The sequence below is a fragment of the Trachurus japonicus genome, unplaced genomic scaffold, assembly GCF_045865225.1.
Source record: "Trachurus japonicus isolate A0001 unplaced genomic scaffold, Traja_1.0 AP030398.1".
NCBI lineage: Eukaryota > Metazoa > Chordata > Actinopteri > Carangiformes > Carangidae > Trachurus > Trachurus japonicus.
In genome coordinates this window covers 351290-368778 of record NW_028220531.1, presented here as the reverse complement: position 1 = coordinate 368778, position 17489 = coordinate 351290, and the positions used below count along the sequence as shown (strand labels likewise).

At 42.2% G+C, this 17489-nt stretch overlaps 1 protein-coding gene across 1 annotated transcript in view; it reads left to right on the top strand.

Moving 5' to 3' along the window:
• Window positions 1-17489, top strand: part of LOC146960420 (uncharacterized) — a 56217-nt gene that overhangs the window by 35886 nt on the left and 2842 nt on the right. The window lies entirely within an intron of this gene.

Sequence of the window (17489 nt, the reverse complement as noted above, 5' to 3'; positions counted from 1 at the left end):
CACAAATGCAACATATGATGTAATTGATGTAATGTGCATCCTCATTGGCTGGAGTCCGTATGCCATGACCTCGTGTCTGACCCCAATCTCATGCTTGGTGCTGATCAGCTGTTGATAGCTGCCTATTTAATTTATATGACCAGATACATTTACAGCACTAAAGTCAGATGAGTAATGAGCCAGATAGTAATTATTATTATGCTTCTATTTCAGATCAAATGGATGTTGGGACATTTTATGGCCGCAGAAAGCCTGCAGGCACTGTTGTACTGCCTGCAGATCCTTCTCTGTCAGAGGTTGAGGACCTCAGTGATGAAGCCACTGAAGATGACCCGAATTATATTCCACCCGATGAAGAATCACTAGCCCCGCCAAACAAAAGGAGAAAAAAAAACAAGCTTGTTGAAGTTTCAGACGTACATCAAAATCCCATCCCTCCTGGAAAATCTAAAGTGAATAAAAGAAAGTGGAAAAAAAAGGATATACACCCATTTACTGTGCCTGAGCCCACCTTCACCATTCCCCAGTCTGTTCAGACACCATTTGCCTATTTCAAGCAGCTTTTCACTGATCAAAGCCGCAATTTTTTTCCACAGACAGCGTCAGATGGCTACTCAAACATGCACCGAGAAGTTTATTTACTTCAAGCAAGCCGACATGTTTGTAAAACTAGATCTAATTCAAAGTCTCCCGGAGTCTCGCGCGTGACCCAGTTGCCGTGCTCGGTGTGTTCAGGTGCAGTGGGAAAAGCTACCGTTTGTGTCATAAACACAGGAATTTCAACTCTTTACTTGCTTCAAGTAAAAAAAACTTCTCGGCGCATCTTTGAGTAGCCATCTGACGCTGTCTGTGGAAAAAAATGTACACTTCAAGCAAGTAAAGAGTTGATATTCCTGTGTTTATGACACAAACGGTAGCTCCGACTGCGCCTGAATACACCAGCACTGCAACTTCGGGCTCGCGCGAGACTCCGGGAGACTTTGAATTAGATCTAGTTTTACAAACATGTCGGCTTGCTTGAAGTAAATAAACTTCTCGGTGCATGTTTGAGTTGCCATCTGACGCTGTCTGTGGAAAAAAATTGCGGCTTTGAGGGATGTAAACAGCCTAAACAGCGGAACTTACATCCACTCCCATTCATTGCTGCCGTGGCGATGCAGGAACAGACGCAACTACCGCAAAACAGGAGCGATTAAACTGAAAATCTTCAGATTCATTCTTTTAGACCTAAAATGATATGAAAATACACCCCCGAGTTGAATTCGCCTGGAATTGTCCTTTAAGAGATGAATTTGAAGATAAAATGATTGTATTCTGTCTCAGTTCAAGCAAAAGTTAACTGTTATTTACTTTCTGTGTGGTTTTATTCCATATTCACTGTGCTCGCACAAACACACAAGAAATGTTTGCATACTGTACAGCTGTGTGTATTTTACGAATTGTAGTTTCATTTTTAGTGTAATATTTCTTTTATGGATTTATTCAAAGGAGCTCCAGCACCACTTGTGATGTGAAAAAACAACTTCATTTAACCCAATAAAGTTGTTTTTTCAGATCCCATCACATTTTCTATTTTATAGATTATTTACAGATATCTATCTATCTATCTATCTATCTATCTATCTATCTATCTATCTATCTATCTATCTATCTATCTATCTATCTATTTATTCATTAATTTATTTTGTTATAATTTGTATTTTTATAATTGTTACATTTTAGGTTTCCATTACATTATGTTCACTATTGCACTTTTTATTACTTTCAATTATTGGACACATTGTGATTTCTTTTCAATAAATTGATGAATGTTATTAACAAATTCTGCTGTCTATGATTTTTTTTTAAATGAAAAAACTGCAACATTAGTTGCACAAATGACAAAATTCCATTGATGTCTAATACTTAGACATACATTGAGCCTAAAGTTACCCTTACTGGGCAAGTCAACCGGCTGGTTGACTTTCACTTCTGCCATCTGATTGGGTCAGCTGAAAAAAAAAAACTGAAAACTTGCTAAATGTGGAGTCTAGAACACAATTTTACCAAAAAATAATTTTTTGAAAATGTATTTCTTAGTGTGCCTGTTAAAGGGTTAAAGTGAATGCATAAACAGGTACATAAAGGCAAATGTTTCACACCACACAGGATTAACTTGTTTAATTGGGTAAAATGTGTAAGTGCCCAATCTAATAAAACAATCAACAGTGAGATATATTCAGTGTTGATCAGTAATGTCAAAGTGGAGAATATATGTTCAGTGTTAGTTCTGATGAGACATGGTTCAGCCTTATCTGGGGCGGCAGTGGCTCAGGCAGTAGAGCGGGTCGTCCAATAATCAGAGGGTTGGGCTCTCTCCCAGTCTCTGTCGTAGTGTCCTTGGGCAAGACACCTAACCCAACTTGCCTCGTGTGAATGCGTATGAATGATCATGGTGGTGGTCGGAGGGGCCGTTTGGTGCGAAATGGCAGCCACGCTTCCGTCAGTCTGCCCCAGGGCAGCTGTGGCTACACACGTAGTTTACCACCACCGGTGTGGTATGAATGAATAATGGTTACTGTACGCGCTTTGGGTATCGGGTAACGGTAGAAAAGCGCTATATAAATGTAATCCATTATTATTATTATTATTATCTCATCAGTCAGTGAGACAATGGCGCTCTGTTTTGTTTGTTAGTCAGTAAGGCACAATATCAAACTCAGTAAAAGGCAAACATTCAGGGCCCTAGTTTCTTAGACCAGGTGAAGTCTAACATCAGCGCAGCTTCGCCACGCCAACGGGGTGTGGCCCAGGTCCATTTCGCAAGTTTGCTGGACAGCGCAGTCAGACTTAGACCAGCGCAGCCCCTTCCCTCGTCCCTCCCACCGGCGCAAACGGTGAAGAGGGAGGAGAGAGGGCGGGAGGGAGACAGGAGGAGGAGAGAAAGGCGTGGAGTGGGTTTGACACAGCCGAGTCAGATCTTCACCAATCAAAGGAGCTCCTCTCCTCACCTTTAACTGCGCGGCGGGTGATGCGCGCTGCAAGTTTGTCATTTTATACTTTGACATGGACGGAGGAAACAGCGACGCCAGAGGCCGAACCTCTCCCAGGAGGAAACAGCTGTTTTGGTCCGGAGGTCCAAGCTCAGAGTGACCAATAATGAGTTTACTAATATACTTAACCAGGTTTGATCTGATACACTGAGAACGGCTGCCCAGTGTAAAAAAACAACAACTAATAAACTAATAAAGAAACTCACATTTATTCAAACCCTGTGTATAAGATGAGAGGTGTAGGCTACACTAATCACAACATAAACAAAGACCATGCGGTATGAAATCAGCGTAAAGGACGCTCTCTCTCTCTCTCTCTGTCCGTCTCTTTTTTTCTCTTTTTTTTCTGTGATAGAGATGCTGAGTATACTGTAGTAGGCTATATACTGACTATCGGATAACGAGGCTGTTGTGGTGGACTAAGAGAGATAATGATTTGTGTTTTGTTTTTCATTACGGCTGCGTGATGCGGTCGCACGCGCTTATGAATTAATAAGTAAATAAATAAATAAAGCGATCATCACAAGGGCAGAGTGGTATCTCAACACGGCAGCGACATGCAGTCATCCACCCTCAGTCCTGCTTTTGGGACATCCACAGCTGCTTTTCAGTGCCAGTTTGTCCCTGCTGTGTTAATTCAGGTGGAGTTTCCTTTACGCGCCGACAGCCTTTGATCTCTGCTTTGATCTGACGTCAGATGTGACGGGACAATCTATATAGATATAAATTCACGTGTTGATTCCGTTAGTTGCATTAAATAGTGGTTATTGTGGATATTTATTGCATTGAAATGTGTCTGGAACTGTGGAGATCTGCCTGTGAGGTCTTGGTGACGTGTGTGCACTGCAGGTCAGTCAGCCAAACTTCCACTGCACCTGCTGCGCTTCGGCGGGACATTTTCGCACAAAACTTCCACTGCACCAAGCTGAATCTGTGACGCCTCCCCCTGCTGCGCGGCCACGCCTATCTCAGCGCAGCGCGATCTGCCAATCTTCCAATCTGACTTTGCGCTAGGCTGCGCTGGTCGAAACTTGCATTAGACCGGCTGCGCTACCTTGCGCCACCTGCGCTGCGCCAGCAAACTAGGGCCCTCAGTGTTAAGACAGTTTTCACCCTAACACTATATACAGTAGGATTCATTGTTTTTCGACCCAATGTCCTCATATGAGGACACTGATTTTTGAGAGAACTACTTATTGTAGAAAGCTGAAATTTTGAATTTACACAAATTGGGCCCTTCTGGTCCCAAACAGCAAATACAGTTTTTTTATGTTATGATAATCCCAGTGTCCTCATATGAGGACATCATTTTTTGCAAAAACTACTTCCTGTACAAAGACAAACTTTAGGTATTGTATAGGTCCTACTTATCCCAGATAGCAAGGAGAAATAAAAAATGCACACCAGAAAAAAGCTCGGGTCTCAGGAGGTTAATTTCTAAGAGAGGTCGTTTTTTCTAAAATGGGGGTGTTGGGGTAAAGTGAGACAAATGATGTGGGGTAAAGTGAGACCATGGATGCATTATAATAAATCCATGAGTGAGACTGTGAGCACACAAAGATTTACACTAGAATCTCGTCCCCCAAGCCAGAAATCTCGCGTGATCAAACATGATCTGTAGCCACACTGCTTTGTTATGATGTGCTCTTCAGTCAGCTCGCTTAATATTGGTTACATTCAATTTTAGTCACATTCCACTTTGTCGGCTCCCCCCACACACAAGAGGACTTTTGATCGAAATGGTCACATTGTCGGGGCCTACAATCTGACCCCCAGACTATCTAACTGGTTCTATCTGTCATTTGAATGTTAATTAAAAGTTTTAATTTAAAACATTCTGTGCTGTATTTGATTTTGTTCTTGAGTCACTTTGTGTTGAGAAAACAAAAGTGCTTAATTGACCAATCCCCATAATTCTGTTACTAGTCCGACATTAGTTCTGGAAAGTGTGGTTGTCAAGCTAGCTGTCAGGATACAGCATGTGTTGTTATGGTAGTTTCAGAGTGGAAAAAGTAAGTGGATCAGTTTACCCCATTGATTTCTCTGGTTTGTCTCAGTTTACCCCTGAGCTGGGGTAAAGTGAGACACTTTTTTCATCATATTTTCACTGTCCTTCATCCTGAACACATTCTGATAATTTCCATTGCTAGGAAACATCCCGAATTAATGGGAAATGTGTAAATTTTACTGATAAATCATTTTAGCTTGCTTAGAGGGGAGCAAATGTAAAAAGTGTCTCACTTTACCCCACTCTCCCCTACATAATTCGATGGAAAGGTGCCGCATTGCCTGCTCCCTCCTCGTCATGACTCGCGAAAGTGAAAGTGAAGTGAAGATTACCTGTTCAACATAAACTCTGCTGTATCAGCACGGCCGCTGCAGCCTGAGCGGGGTAGCTCTGCACTGCGGCGCCGCGGAGCTACAGGCCCCGGTCTTCCTGCTCCTCCCCCCCAGACACAGCATCCTGTCCTAGGTCGCCCGGCGCGTGCAGTCTCCCTGTAGCTTGGCTGTGCTCGGTGCCGCTAATGGCGGCAGCGCCAGTCCCAATGCTACCGCTGTGCACCAGCTGCCGGTAAAGAGGTGGTGTTGCCGTCATCGCCGTACCCGGCAACAGGACCGCGGCGACCGCCAGTACGGGCCATTAGCAGCGCCGAGCACAGCCTCATGCTACAGGGAGACTGGTCGCACCAGGTGACCCAGGACAGGGTGCAGTGTCTGGGGGAGAGGAGCAGGAAGACCGGGGCCTGTAGCTCCGCGGCGCCGCAGTACAGAGCTACCCCGCTCAGGCTGCGGCTGGAAGCGGCTGTGTGTCTGGGGGAGAGGATCAGGGAGACTCGACGCGGCACCGGTACCAGTAATAAGGGCAGCAACACATTCTGTGCTTCTGTACTGTGCTTCTCTGAATCCTAGTGGGGCTTTCAGCGGCAGACCGGCTGGGGGTGGGGAGCAGCAGGCGCTGAATTCATGGGTTCACGTGTCTGTGGCTGAGCAGCTCACAGCGGTTACAACTACTTGTAGTTTCTAAGCGGGGGGTGGGGACGAGCCAATGCAAGCTTACCGTGACGGTTGGATAGCATTGGTCAATTTCTATGCAGGCCCATGGCTGATGGAGTGAATGGATTTGTTTGGTTCTTTATGCTATTCATATTGTGTAGATCAGACTACAGGACCATAATCGCTGTATAAACAATGTTAATAATAATTACCAGTCCTCCAAATTGTAGACCATAGCTTTAATAGTCTCATTATAATATAGTTAATAGCAGACTATAAGAGAGTTATACTAACTTTTAATAAACTTAGTAACTGTTGATGCTTAAGAATATCAATAAAATCCAATACATAATCATAGATCTAATCATAATACATTACAAACACATATATTGACTCAACTAGCAAAACCATTATATCTGTGTTATGCTTATGCAACCAGGTTGTGGGTCTGGTGAAACAGAACTAAATCAGAGTTAGTTAATGGTGTTTCTTGTAGAGTCAGTACTGGGGTGTAAATCTGTTGGATGGTTGAACACAGTTATGTTTTTCTCTATTATCTGGTGGGAGAAAGAGAGTGGCAGGGTTTCAAACATTGTATCTGTTAGTTCGTTAGGTAGCTAATAGAATTAATATATAATATATAATATATTTTTTCAATCTTATTGAACACACAACTATATAATAATTTGAACACGCTAACCTTAACACCTAACACCTAACCCTAAACACAATCACATGCACTCACGCCGGCCTACTACATTCCAACATCACATTACCAATCATGGTTTAGCCACAGCTGGTTTTGGACAAACCAGGTCTTTTGTGTCCTTGGTACAGAACTCCCTGATGCTGTCATAAAGATACCACTGACGCACTGCCTGAAGGCCTGGTGGTTTCTGTGCAGTGGGCAGGGTTTCAAGGTCAAGGCTTCCTTCATTGTGAAGGAGCAAGAAAGGCTCCTCCACCATGTTGTCAAGTTCCTTGATGAAGACCATTCCAGGGGCTGTACTGGTGAAGCGGAAGTGGTGGTATTTCTTCAAACCTGGCAGAGGTTTGAAGCTGGGAGTGAGGAAGCTATGCCAGTTGTATGTTTCCACAAACACTTGTCCAGTCTCATCACCAACCAGCTGGGGGATATTCACATTGCTCTCTGATGTGCTGGAGCTCACAGCCTGGCAGATGTTTTTGAGGCTGGAAACTGGTGTTCGGCGGAACCTCTTCTTAAACAGCCCAAAACACCAGTCTGGCGCAAACTTGGTGTGGCCAGCAATCAAAAAAATTGAGGGACACACTGTCATGAAGACCCATCATGCATCGCCAAGCCAGGTACCAAAGCATGAACTTGTTCTTGTTCTGTCCAGAGCAGTTGTCACAGTGCAGCTGGACATGTTTCTCCCCAAGCCCATAATAGGAGAAGAAATGGTGCAGGTATGAGATGACTGCATTGGAGCCCTTGCTGATGCAGTGAGCCTCATCGATTTGTTTTGCTATTTGAAATGAGTTCCTCACTCACAGCAACCCTGTCTCTTAGAAATTACGTTTGTAGATATTACAAAATTATTTTCATAATTACGTGGTGGTGATGACAATGTAGCTAATTGCTGAAGGTACCTGGAGTTTTTTTTTTTTTTTAGCAAATTAAGTCTGCTGACATTTAGACGTATAGTCACGGAAGATAAACATTGTTTCAATGCTCAAAAGGAAGGGTGCTCTTGCGCTTCAGCCGGTAAATCGGTGCTCTCAGACAGGGCCAGTAGGTAGGACTAAACCCAAAGAAACAAATGGAGCACTCGATATAATGCAGATATATAATAATACAGGTGCACAACACCTAACGTTTCGACGCAATGTGTCTTCATCAAGGTAAGCCGAACATAGGGTGACACAGCTGCTTATAGTCACTACCTGGAGTTCATTCATTTGATGTTGTTCTTACACTCACCAGATGGGCGATACTTGATCAAAGGGCAACTTAGGCCCACCCACCAAGAATAGGCTACACAGGGGCGGTGTTTAGCTCAGTTGGTAGAGCACCCGCCCCATGTGTTGAGGCTATAGTCCTCGCTGCAGGCAGCCCCGGTTCGAGTCCCGCGTCGGACGGCCCTATCCTGCATGTCACTCCCCCCCATCTCTGCCTCCCATTTCCTGTCACACTCTCAACTGTCCTATCGAATAAAGGCATGAAAAGCCAAAAAAATATACTTTAAAAAAAAAGAATAGGCTACACAACCAATATACACCTATAAACAAAACAAACAATTAGGCTAATTAAAGCGAAAAAGAGAGAGAAAGAAAAACATATAGCTAAAGATGGGAGAAATAGTAGGCTAAGTCATCACAATCAGTAATATAATTCTAAAGGAAACATGATACATTGAGTGGACTAACCCCAAAGAAACAACTGGAGCACTCGATATAATGCAGATATTTAATAGGCTAATACAGGTTCAATAGCCTACATTGTTTCAATGCTGTTTTGACGGTGAAATAACGTTTTTTCATCAACTCGTCCATTTAATTTCAATGTTGAATGTTGTTAATGTCAGCAGGGAAATGCTATTACCGGGCTGCTAAATGACACAAACACATAACATTATTAGTCACTGATAACACTAGCCAGACTGCTTTCTAAGCCTACTGTGGTCATTTTAATAGCCTTTACAAACAAGTAACACAGTTAGCTAAAGGTATAAGCACTTACCATTACTCATGTCTCTCATCTGGTCCCGTCTTCTCACCATCTCCTCTGCCGTGAAGCGCTGGTAGCAAGCGTCGTTGCTGTATAATTTGCAGGTGCACCTGTACTCTTTGGCCATTTTTAGCTCTTTAACACTGTCCTCATTCAAATCATATTCATTAGAGACCTCACACACCAGCATCGGGTCATCCATAAGTGGACTTTCTTCCTCCATTTCACTTTGATCTCCGGCATCGTCATTATCAAAGCTAACATTAGCCGCCGGGTCGTCCGACTCGGACTTGGTCTCGGACGTCGAGCTGATGTCGGACTCTGCTCCGCGATCAGCTGGCTCAGGCTCTGTGAAATAGTCCGCGATGAGCTCGGACCAGTCGCCATCAGATGTAGCACCTCTGACCGGAAATGTATTTAAAAGCCGGGCTATTTGTTCCCCCCGGGAATTCATCTGCTTGCTCTGCTGCTCTTCTTCCATCACCCACAATCCCTCTCCTCCATCAATAAACTTTATCAACGGTCAGTATGCCGCAGCGTCACGTTACATTTAAGAGCTTCAAAACTACATTTATCATTTGAATATTAGAGTAATTTTGACACCATATTAAAGCTGAGACTTTATTTATTCAGAAATACACAAAACCCCAAAACAGCCAAAAATAACATTTTTCATGAAAAAACGTGTTTTTTTGTTAATGCGCCGCCGCGACTTCCGACTCATTTTGATAGAACGCGTCACATATGTCTCATCAGGTCCTGGTGACACAGGAGGGACAATGCAGGTCCTCTGGTGTCATGGAATTGTTAAAACTCTTCTTTCTATCTTCTGTAACAAGCTTGGAAGAGGCTGTTAACAGTTGCAATTTCTATTGACATGCATACTGCTGGTTTGGGGTGTGGTGAACAAAGGAGTGTGAGAACATCAGATAGTTTGTTTTGCTACATCTGGGGTTGAGACCAAACTAATTTGCACATCAAGTATCTGCCCTTCAGGTGAATGGGGCAGATTTCAGAGGGCATGGATTCATGTTTGAAGCTTGTATTTGGCCCATCTGCACATTTAAGTGGGATGGTAATGGTTTTCCTAACTAGTTGACCTGATGAACACATGCGCATCAGCTTAGCTGCTGAGGGGATGTCCCTCGGAATGTCTTGGCCAAGTGGTTAGCATGCATGACTCTTACCCGGGCCCTCTTCACCTTGCCACATTCTGGTGTTGTTGGCAGGATCCATGTAGCACTAGGGGTGGGTCTATGGATTCCTAATGTGTGGCAGCCTGCACAAAGCACGAGGACGTGCTTGTGAAAAGAGGGGGAGAGATGTGACAGTTGAGGGTCCTGTCACTATGCCTCCAATTAATCATGCGCCCTGGCTGCTTGGCCAAGGAGATGTCCCACAGAATGCCCCTTTGGCCAAGTGGTACTGCTACATGCACTTTATTACGACTGATTGCACTTTGTTATTAATTGCACTTGAGGCATGTCTGTACAGACGTTTTCTACTGAATGATTACCTGTTTTTATTTGTGTCTCTATTTTACCCAGGGAACATCTGCTAGGGACAACAGATGGAAATTAGCCCATGGCTACAATCTGGCATGTTTACATCATCGTACATGGTGATGTCCATTAATTTGCACTGTCCCTTTCAAATGAAAGTGAATGAAACACAAACAACAATCACACTCATTATTTACAACAACAACAACAACAACAACAGTGTCTTTGTTGTTTGTTTGCAAAGTATGGTGCTTCATCCAGTACAGCCCGTCGGAGCTTTAAAGCAGTACTAAAGAACTTTCAGTTTTGGTTGAGTTTGGCGGCGCCTGTGGACCAAAGTGGTAGTGTTTTGCCTGAAGGAAGACTCCATTTCCCATGAACACTAGCGTGAAGCCCTGTAAATATCCTGCATTAAAATTAACAGAAGACATCAAAACTAAGTTTCTGTTTCCAGTGGATCATTTCAAAGTGAAAACACAAACATAATCCATTGCTAAAGTGCCGTTTTGCCTGTTCCCTCCTTGTTGTGACTCGCAATGTGAAAGTGAAACTTAAGTGAGAGCAGGGTTCCTACCATGCTCCTCAAAGCTGCTAGTGCCAGAGAAAGAGATACAGACCTCCTCAGGCCACGACAGAGGTGTCATTCAACTCGTTGTAAGTCGATGTATCATCACAAAAGTTATGAAAATATTTTATGAAGGTTGAAAAGTTACTTAGTGTTGGTTTAAACCTCCTACACACCTCTCACACTGATCTGAGTCTATCTACAACCTGGCTGGAGGAGAGTTTAACAACAAAGTCACCGGCCCCGACAACATCAGCCCCTCTGTTCTCCATCACTGTGCTGTGGAACTGGCCGGGGTTTTCACCTACATTTCAACACCCCCCTCTGTCAAAGCTCAGTACCCAGGTGATTCACAGAGTCCATTATCATCCCGGTCCCAAGACCAAGAACATCTCTTGCCTCAATGATGACTGACCCATTGCCTCCACATCTGCAGCCATGAAATCTGTAGGAGCCATTCTTTAGTTCCTGTTTTGTGCAAGTACTTCACTTTGACCACAAGGGTGCAGTACCTTTTCATTTTGTTTGCTGAACACCCAGCAGCTGCCCAGCTGCCTGAAATGAAGGGGGATTAGTTTGAGTTGGATGGTGGTGGGTTCACACAGTTCTTACCGACAGCTGGAGGAAAGCCAGTCATCTTTGGCTTTGCTTCAATCCACATCAACTACTGTTTTGTTAATAACCTTTTTTGTTACAATAAATGGGAATCAAAAACAGGAAAGGACTCGCAACACTGTATGAGCTCCCCAAAGTACAAAAATTTATTAGAGGACTATAAAAAGGACAACGTTTCGAGCAGTGCGCTCTTCGTCAGGTCAATCAAGACAAATGCTTACAGGTGTTCATTAAGTAGATACACATGATCCACCCATGGGCGTGGGTGAATGAAACACCACCAGGTCTGACAATTAGTTGACGACATGGTCAGTAAATACAGTGTAAAATAATACATAGACACATGTCGACCATTTTTAAATGAAATTAAGCAAACATATGCAAAATGATAAGAATCCAAAAGAAAAAAGACTCGAGTAAACACAAACAAAACACACCTCTTATCTATTCCCACACAGAGGAAAAAAGAAGAGGGAAATATATACACAACAAAGTTCCCTGCTTCAATTAATACATCTTTATAATACATCAATTTTAAGGGGTCTGGGGTGCCCGGAATAAAAGTAACCTAATCAGCAAAGGGGTTCCCCTTCTCTATGTAAGGAGGAAAAAGAGAAAAAATATATATCAGTGCAGCAATAAACATATTCTATAAACATTCTGGCCCAGACAATAGCAAAAAACAAATGTTATTCCGGGGTGAAGAAGTTCGGTGGAACATGCCCCATCCCTATACTGGGAAAAATATATAGGATCTAAAAGGGCCTTCATCAGACAAGAGAGAACAATAATAAATATCTACTGAGCCTGAGGGTAGTGATATATCATGTAGGCAAATCAGAGTATAGCCCCAAACCTGGGGCATCGTGGGCGAGCAAAATGGGCTGGACACATAAGTCTCAGGAGCTTCCCTGAAAGATATGTTGGGGACATCAGTTAGTGTTGCAAATAATAAAACCGTGCATCACAAATAATCTAAGATAGCATCCATTCATGTACATAGGTATGCACAAGACAATGATAGGCTAACCATAACAAGATAGAAAGCACATTCACAAAAAGGGTTTAATAGAAAAGTCTTCATTGAGCCCCTTCGGGGCTCGGGTTCGAAGATAATGAATCCAAAAAAAAAAAAAAAAAAATCGTTGGAGGAGATATTTCTCTAAATCTCCTTTTCTTCTTTTTGGGAGAACTTGTTCAATGCCCGTGTAGCGGAGGGAAGCTACAGGATGGTTCTGGCTGTTAAAATGTCTCGCAACAGGACTTTTAATGTCTCCTGTGCGTATCGCACTGCGATGTTCAGCTATACGGGTCTTTAAGGATCTACAGGTCTTACCTACATAAGCCAGTCCACAGGGACATTTCAACAGATAAATGACAGTAGTGGTGGAGCATGAAATTTTGCCCCTGATTTTAATAGATTTGCCACTCTGTGGATGATTGAAATATTTACTTCTGGTGGTGAAGTTGCACTGAGTGCAAGAATTGCAGCTGTAATTGCCCTCAATATTATCAAGAAAAGTCATCGTTTTTTTAGGTGCATGATCAGAATGAGTTATCATGTCACCGATGTTTGCAGCTCTTCTGTAGATTATACGAGGAGCAGTTTTGCATATTTTGTTAAGAGAGGAATCTGCTTGTAAAATATGCCAGTGTTTATTAATAATATTTCCAAATTCTTTTGCCTGGGATGAATAACGTAAAATACAGTGAATTCTGTTCTGATCGACTTTTCTGGACGAAGGCTTTAAGCAGTCGTCTTGTGTTAGATTAGAGTACTTATCTTCAGCTCGTTTGATGATAGATTCCTTATAACCACGAGCTCTCAATCTAGTTTTCAGATGTGTACTCTGCTCTTTATAAGAGGTTTCTAAGCTGCAAGTCCATCTAGTTCTGTGGAACTGGCTTATGGGAAGACTGTTGATCAGGGAAGAAGGATAGAAACTATCTGCTCTTAGTAAAGAGTTTTTTGCTGTAGGTTTTCTATAGATGTCAGTATGGATGCCTCTCTGGTCCTTTGTGATGTTTATATGAAATTAATTCTGTTACTGTCATATTCCAAAGTAAATTTAAGATTTTGATTTTTTTGGTTTAAAAGTTCAAAAAAGTGCAACAGAGATTGTTCATCTCCTGACCAGAAAACCAAAATATCATCTATGTATCTCCGCCATAACTTCAAATGGGAGAAGAAGGGATTATGATCAGGGTTCAAAACAAAATCATGTTCAAATAATCCCACATACAAATTGGCAATGGATGGTGAGGCTTTCGAGCCCATACTGCAGCCTTTGGTTTGCAAATAAAAATCTGATTTAAACATCATGTAATTGTTTTTCAAAACCAGTTCAGTGGGGGCGGAGTTTAGCTCAGTTGGTAGTGCACCCGCCCCATGTGTTGAGGCTATAGTCCTCGCTGCAGGCGGCCCCGGTTCGAGTCCCGCGTCGGACGGCCCTATCCTGCATGTCATTCCCCCCATCTCTGCCTCCCATTTCCTGTCACACTCTCAACTGTCCTATCGAATAAAGGCATGAAAAGCCAAAAAATATACTTGGGAAAAAAAAACCAAAAAAAACAGTTCAGTAAGGTCAGTAATGCAAAGAGAGGTGGGGGACACATCCTGGTCCCTCTGGTCCAAGTGCCATTTGATGGCTTCCAAAGCCCCCTCATGTGGGACATTGCTGTACAGACTTTCAATGTCCAGGGTAGCCATCAGGTCAAAAGATAAATCTTTATTAGCTTCTTTGAGAGTTTTAATCATTTCTGTAGTGTCTAGAATGAAGGAGGGTAGACTTCTAACACAAGGTTGCAGAGATGAGTCTATGAAATTAGAAATGTTTTCTGTGATTGAGCCTATGGCAGAGACTATTGGTCTGCCTTTGGGATTATTCAGGTCTTTGTGAATTTTGGGTAAGGTATAGAAAACTGGTATTGTGGGGTGTTCAATTTTCATGAAGTTCTTTTCTTTGGTGGTTATGTGTTGATTTTCTAATAGTATCTCCAATTGTTCATGAATATGTTTCTTAATATGTGAGGTAGGGTCGCCATGTAATTTCTTATAAAAGGTGTCATCATTTAGTTGGCGATACACCTCTTTCTCATAATTTTCAGCTGTTTGGAGTACAATGGCGCCTCCTTTATCTGCATTTTTAATGACTATAGACTCATCTCTGTCCAGTGCTTTTAAGGCCTCCCTCTCCTTAATATTATAATAACAATAAATGGGGACATCACCTAAAAAGAACAAACTTTGCACAACTGTATTACTTCTTCTGGAATTGAGTACTTTAAATTACAGGTTCTACACATTTTAGCCCTTGTGTGTCTCTGTATGTTTTGTTACAAATATTGTTTTATTTTATGATGTTGTATTTATTATTTATATGGGAATTAAATATATTGCCATGGCATTTTAATTGACAACTTAATTTCTAACTAGGCCTACCTTCAATTCTGTGAGAAGTTTCCTCTCATCACAGAAAGCTGGGCTTTCTAAAGAAATTCCTGCTCATTTTCTAATCCATTCATAGTCAAAGCAGTGGTGGGGGATGCTTGGAGGTGGTAATGTCCTGGAGCAGGTGTGAATGTTCAGGAGTGTAGAGTGTGGTGGTAAATTGGGGGCTGTATGCATACCTTTTAGGATGATAATCACAGAGTATAATAGGTTAGCCAGACAGTATTGTGTGACTGGTGAAATGTGTGAATGTGTCAACACTTTATAATTTACTCAATTTCCCTACCACCTCAACTTTTCCTGCAGGTAATCTACAAGCTAATAAGCATGTGTATGATTTATACATAAACATTTGTTTCACATTTATTTTTTTCCATTTCAGAAGGACAGATGCTTGATACAGTGCGCTGGATGTGAGTGTTATCATCCAAAATGGATAGAGTGATGTGGACATGATGTTAGATGATACTGATGCAGAGTCAGGTGACAATATCTGTGGACAAGTGGACAAAGTAAACCAACCAGGCTCTCATTGCCCAGTCAATGTGGACATTGAGTCCTGACCGAAAAAACACACCATGCTCCATGACTGGTACCGCTAGTAATATGCATATTATAGTTATATAAATATCTATTTTTCTTTTATAAAGAAGCATTTTATGGAGCTAATTTATGCCCTCATTCTGGGGAAGACGTACTGGTGTGGGCGGAGTTGTGTTTTGTTTAGTTTTTTTATAACTATATACAACTATATACTAACATATTTATATAACTATTATATTACATGCCAGTCATTCATGATTTCAAACGTATGTATGAGAAATTTGGTTGATGTAACTGACACTAGTCTGGAATTATATTTGGGATCTTGTGCTACACGTCATTATTTCTGTTGGGATGTTTTGAATGATTTGATCTGAATAAGCTGATCATGTAAGTAGGGTAGGCAAAAATAAGCCTTTTCGGTTTGGTTATTTTTAAGTTAAATTAATATTTTCTATTAAACTATGTAATTTAAATGACCTGAATAAAATAAAACATTTTTCATTCATTCATTCATTAATTCATATTGGTCCCAATAATATTCTCTCCGGTCCAGCTCTCACAGAAGATGTACTTTCCCTCCATACACCATTGGAATACTTCTGGAAGTTAGTGTCTGAACATATTATTTAAGCTCTGACAACAAACACAAATGAGTTCAGTGTTTAAATGAATGGAAGATCTGTAAACACTAATGAAAAGGAAATGGAGCAGGTGTGATGTTCATCTTTACTTTCTGGGATTATCACTGCAAACGAACATCAAAGTTCATGTTTTTTTAATAAATTACTATTTATAAAATATGACTGAGTTAACTTGGAAGAGGAAATATAGAAAACCAGGGGCCTTATTTGGAGGGAAACCGGTGGATACTTGTACTTGCTTCCTAAAAATGCTGGTTGCCCACTCTTCCTCAAACATTTCTACAGGGTCACATGATTCTGAAGTTACAGCCCAATCTATTCTTCCAACCCTCAACTCCGACACCTTAGCATCTAGGGGGAGGAGACTTAGCCATGTGACTCTCGCGAGAATACAAAGGAATACCGATGGCCCTCTCGTCAGCTCCAGACTCACTCGTCTTCCAGTGACGATGCTCTGGCCAATCAGTGGAAGGCAGTCGGCTGACGTCACGTTTAGTATCGCTTTGGCTCGCTTGGAACCAGGGCTGAGGCGTTACCAGAGAAGTAGTAGGTACCAGGTAGGAGGGGCTGGAGGAAAAGAGGATAAAACCGAGTAGAGCCGTGCTGTACCGTAGTGAGCTAGTGGAAAAGCACCAAGAGGAGGTCCCGTCTGACCAAGACCAGAATGAAGGAGGAGAACATGGACCAGAAAATTAGCGACCTGGATCAGAACACGACCGGAATTAAGGAGGAGAACCAGGACCAGGACTACAACAATATCATGATGAGGGAGGAGAACCAGGACCAGGACTACAACAATATCGTGATAAAGGTGGAGAACCAGGACCAGGACTACAACAATATCATGATAAAGGTGGGGAACCAGGACCAGGACTACAACAATATCGTGATAAAGGTGGAGAACCAGGATCCGGATTTGTTTGGGCAGACTGGGACTACGGGGGAGGAGCAGGACGCGGTCCACCAGGACAACGAGCCCTCCAGTCCACAGGTCTGTACTTCTGTTTTCAGTGGGAGTGAGTCAAGAGATGAAGCTAACAGCTGTTAGCTGCTAACTCTATATCTTTTATATTATATCGTTTACTAAAAAGTCTAAAACCTAACCTGCCTACTTTATTTCCTGCTGTAGCGCTGTTACGTCACTTTATTAAGTTTTAAAATATTTTTTCATGCGAGAAAGTAACTGTTTAGACCCCCAATGTGTAGTTAGTTTATCCAAACGCTGTCTAGAAGTTTCAGCTTCACCTGTGTGACGACAGGTCACACAGGTTTTTTGGAGGTTTACCGCCGTCTGGTTAAATTCTTTTTTGGAGATAAATGCTGGTCTCATTGATGAAGTTGAACAATTGTGGCTGCCATTGTTTGCATTGTTTGAATGAAAAGTGAAGCTTCATGTGTGTATTAGACTCTGTAGCCAACGTACAGAAATTACTAATTTACATCAATAAATACGT